This window comes from Diaphorina citri, unplaced genomic scaffold, assembly GCF_000475195.1.
Source record: "Diaphorina citri unplaced genomic scaffold, Diaci psyllid genome assembly version 1.1 scaffold615, whole genome shotgun sequence".
Classification (NCBI taxonomy): domain Eukaryota; kingdom Metazoa; phylum Arthropoda; class Insecta; order Hemiptera; family Psyllidae; genus Diaphorina; species Diaphorina citri.
In genome coordinates, this window is record NW_007378048.1 from 151,992 (window position 1) to 157,021 (window position 5,030).

General features: G+C 39.9%; 1 long non-coding RNA gene across 1 annotated transcript; it reads right to left on the reverse strand.

Annotated features, from left to right (window-relative positions):
* Positions 1-2,756: 2,756 nt before the first annotated feature.
* LOC113467985 lies at positions 2,757-4,433 on the reverse strand. Its single transcript, XR_003391873.1, has 2 exons — positions 4,240-4,433; positions 2,757-3,738 (listed from the first exon to the last, which is right to left on the reverse strand). It is a non-coding gene; the product is annotated as an uncharacterized LOC113467985 (long non-coding RNA).
* Between the last annotated feature and the right edge of the window lie 597 nt (positions 4,434-5,030).

Consider the following 5,030-nt stretch of genomic DNA (forward strand, 5'->3'; position numbering starts at 1 on the left):
TAGATAATCTTTGAAAATAACTACATATTTAATTTCGTTATATTTCAGGTACATTTATATCAAATTCTGTCATAATGATGTCCCTTCTTGATTGGAATTGAGTGTCGTTTACCATTTATTTGTATAATAATTATTAGATATTATTTTACCTACTTGTGCAACCATTATAAAACTACAATGTTAAAAATAAAAAGCCATTATTACAAATTACAAAATTTGACACTGAGTATAACAAAAGTAGGCGAATTTTATCCTGAACACATAAGGTTTGTTTTTGAACGCCTGGCTTTCTCCTGTCCAGTCGTCCTCTTTTCGATTTCGGTACGATAAGACCTTATTAGTTACGGAGGTCTAATCGCCCCAAAATTGACAAGAGAACGGGGACGGGACAGGTTCCAAGAACGAACCTTATCTCCTTATCTGTGGTTCCGAGAACGAACTTTATCTCCTTATCTGTGGTTCCGAGAACGAACTTTATCTCCTTATCTGTTTAGGATAAAGTTCGAACCGGGCAGAAATCGAACCCGCAACCTAGCGCTTACAAGGCAGACGCGCTACAAAAGATAGTTAGACTGCCAGACAACTCCCTAACAAGGGTCCCGATATTGCGGAGTTTAAACTCAATTTGTGGACCCCGGTCCTTAAAGAAACCCAGCTTTAAGGAACCCAGCTTTAAGGAAAAATGTAGCCTCGTCTTTAAAGAAAATTATGTGTGTGTGCTTTTTGGAGCATCCTGTATACATGAAGCCCTACTATGAGACAAGCCGGGCTAACTTGATACTTTCCTATAGTCTGAGTCAGCTGTTCTTAACTTACGTCTCGTCCTTACCTCCTAATACTTTCTACTACTTATGATGTAAATTAGGGTATCGCAGGTATACGTAACCTTGGTCAGACTGAAAAGGTATTTATAAAAGGTATAGTCCTATACTTTCCTATAGTCTAAGTCAGCTGTTTTCAACTTACGTCTCTTCCTTACCTCCTAATACTTTATTTCTACTACTTATGATGTAAATTAGGGTATCGCAGGTATACGTAATCTTGGTCAGACTGAAAAGGTATTTATAAAAGGTATAGTTTAGTCCTATACTTTCCTATAGTCTAAGTCAGCTGTTCTCAACTTACGTCTCCTCCTTACCTCCTAATACTTTATTCCTACTACTTATAATAATAATTTCCTTCTACATACTGCTTATAATGTAAATTGTGAGGTCACAAGTAAGTAAAGACATTTTGGTGTTTCGAACTCTTTCCCCTTAAAAAAAAAAAAAAAAAAAAAAAAAAAAAAAAGGTTTACATCCTGGTGTGCTCGTGTTGACACCGCACCTAAGGTGATGTAGTACTTAGAACGTTGGACTTCGGATCTGGAGGTTGGCGGTTCGAGTCCAAGTCAAGTCATAATAATTTATCGAGGTGACGATATTTGTGACGAGAGAAACATTTATTTAATAACAAATAAAGCCAATCCGCAGTTAAAATTCCTTTACTCACCTTTTCGAAAGCGTTGTACGTGTGCAATATAGGCGTATGGGAGAAGCAGACATAGACGAGCTGGGATTTGACCTTATCTTGCGTCGCCTGTACGGACCGTGCATACTTGGAACTAAGCACGATACGTGAGGTGAGTGAGTCGAGCGTTACTTTACACGCCGTGCGAGTCGGCTCGTCTAGGGAGCTGAGGATTTGACTCATGTTCTCCTCGAGGGATTTGTTAAGGGAGACCTAGAGGGAGGATACAAAGGGTTAATTTATGTAGGTTTAGTTAGCTTGGATTTTATTGGGGGGAATCCTGAAGCAGAAGACATTATGGGTTAATGAAGGATTTGTTGAGGGAGACCTAGAGGGAGGATACAAAGGGTTAATTTATGTAGGTTTAGTTAGCTTGGATTTTATTGGGGGGAATCCTGAAGCAGAAGACATTATGGGTTAATGAAGGATTTGTTGAGGGAGACCTAGAGGGAGGATACAAAGGGTTAATTTATGTAGGTTTAGTTAGCTTGGATTTTATTGGGGGGAATCCTGAAGCAGAAGACATTATGGGTTAATGAAGGATTTGTTGAGGGAGACCTAGAGGGAGGATACAAAGGGTTAATTTATGTAAGTTTAGTTAGCTTGGATTTTATTGGGGGGAATCCTGAAGCAGAAGACATTATGGGTTAATGAAGGATTTGTTGAGGGAGACCTAGAGGGCAGTTCCCTCTCTCTCTTCCTCCCTCTTTTAACTCAATGATATTCGTTAATAATCCTTTAATTGATTAACTCATTACGCAATGTTTTTGTATACAATTTTACGTCATTCCTGAAGCAGTCCATTCGCTCTAACTTATAAAAATGGGGGCATAAATCACCTCTTTTTTTCGGCTCACTGATCTGATGGAAATATTTCAACGCATTAACATTATTAAGTATGATAAGAGAAGTGGACCAGCCTAGTTAGCTTGGTTGGTAGCGCGTCTGCCTTGTAAGCGCTAGGCCGCGGGTTCAATTCTCGCCCGGGGGGGGGGGGGGATTTTTCGTAGTCTAAAAGGGTAGCAGGTTCATAGGTATGTCCCACAGATGAAATTGTAGTGGTTTCTCAATTACCTTACCTCCATGGCCATTTGAAACCTAATTGGTTTTTGGCCTCGTCAACAATATGTGTCCTTTCTCTCGCGATTTCTCAAGATAAATACAAACAAAATTTACAATCCATTGTGTAAAGGACCCCTTCATATAGGGGGTTTTTACAATCCCTTGTGTAAAGACCCCCAAATAAAGAGGGTTTTCCCCGCTCCCCTTCTACAACTCCGCCACTGGTTTCTGTTCACAGACGGCGCTAATCACTCGCGGACATCATCTCAATCAGACGCGGAGATAGAGGGGAGACGGCGAGTGAGATTCTCAGATGCGGGTGTGGCCGTTCATGAGGTGCCTGGCCGTCCCAGACCTAACAAGTGCTGGCGAAACACCAAACGTTGCCTGGACTATTTCTGCTGCTGCGGGTGTCTGTTTCCGCGAATAGGAATCCGCGCTGCCTGGACTATAAACTCTCGATGCATCAAGATGTCAGAGTGGGACCCAAGTTGCCTGGACTAAGAATATGAATTGGGATCCAAGCTGCCTGGACTAAGAATATAAATTTGGGATCCAAGCTACTTGGGCTACTTTTGCTGTTGCGGATGTCTGTTTCCGAGAATGTGAGTTGGGACCTCTGCCTGGACTAATTTCACTGGTTTGAGTACCACGGTCTCCTGTCCTGGACTATTTGTTTCTCCCGATGTAAGAGTCTACTCCCAAGTATTTGAGCTTCTTAAGGATCTGAACTATGAAGAGTCAAGTTGGTTCGGCCAGATCTCTAAAGGGAACTAGATTCCCCTTGGGTTTGGAATTTTGGAACGTAGGATATTTAAAAATATTGAAGTCGTAAAAAGGTTAAAAACTCAAACTGCATCTTCCACAGGTTTTAGACAAACATACCGGTTGAATTGGAGGGATATCGTTGATCCCTAAGAAAACCTTGTTTCCCTTGATTCCTTAGTTGAACCTTGGTTTGTTTCTCAAGTAAACCTTGACTTCTTAGGTAATTCTTAGTTTCTAAGGCGTACTTTTGATTCCTTAGGTGTAACTGTACCTTGATTCCTTAACAGTACATCCATTGGTTTCTAAAATTTTACCTTGATTCCCTAGGTGTAACTTAGACCTTCTTTGTACTTCGAAATCTTCAATTAAAGAGCTCGTTTCCCAATGGTCCTCAATATTCTGTAAAGAAATCCAAAGATATTTTAGTGGCGTGTCGTGGGTTTTTCAAAAGGGAAAGCTTTAAACCCAATTATTAGAATTATAAATATTTGTAAATAACTAGAATGAATGCATAGATTAAACCAACTAAACCATGTATGTTCTTAGGAAAAATATAAAAACAATGATAACTACGATATAAAAACAATGTTTCGAATTTGAAAAGAAACCCTCTTTTATTTTCTGCCATTCTAGGGGTCATATCATGAAATTTTAGTCTTTCCGTTGTTCGAAGGTAGGAATTGAACATTTAGTCTGTTGACATAGGGAGCTGTCATAGGGACATAGGGGCGATAAGAAGTCTTATCGCCCTGAAATCGAAGAGAGAAGGAAAACAGGACGGGAGAAAGCCAGCCGTTCCAAGAACGAACCTTATCTATTTAGGGTAAAGTTTGCCCCGGGCGGGAGTTGAACCCGCGACCAAGCGCTTACAAGGCAGGTGAATTAGACTATTTTACTCACTTCAAAGATTCGTATTAAGATTAACCCATCTTTTAGGTTAGACAGCAAAGTTGGCATAGTCGTTGATAATGTTTGCCGTGGTCTTGTGCTGAATCAGTTGGAAGTAGGATGAACATTCCGACACTTTAAGGATCAAATCTCCGCTGTGGTACTGTAAACGAAATAAAAGAACATTCAGTCTGAAGGTTGGTGGTTCAAATCCAAGTCAAGTCATAAAATTTAGCGTAGTGTATGAAGCGGGGAACGACATTTGTGACAAGCATTTATTATACTTACCTAACACAAAAAAAGAAGAAAAAAAAAATAAAAAAAATAAGGTCTACAAAAACCTAACTTGGAAAAAAAAAGTTGTACCATTTACCATTTGTCAATATGTATTTTCTACGCGTGAGGGGCCCACTGAGAAGTGTGAAGTGCGGAGTTATTCGTGGAGTAGGCCACTCTGGGTAGTCAAAACAAATTCTATTCTCATCCATTCTATTCTAATTTGTTCTATTCTATTCGTTTGTGCAAGAACCTTATATAAATACCTACATAAAGAGGGTGGACTAATACTTAAACAAGTTTGTAAGCGCAATATAAATAGACAATAGTGGCACTAATTTGACTACCAGTACATCACGTCCATGTGCAACAAGGGTGCCCTAATACTTAAACAAGTTTGTAAGCGCAATATAAATAGACAATAGTGGCACTAATTTGACTACCAGTACATCACGTCCATGTGCAACAATTACCTACATGGTCATTCATACAGGGTGAACAAGAGATCGAGTCCCGGCCGGGGCAGA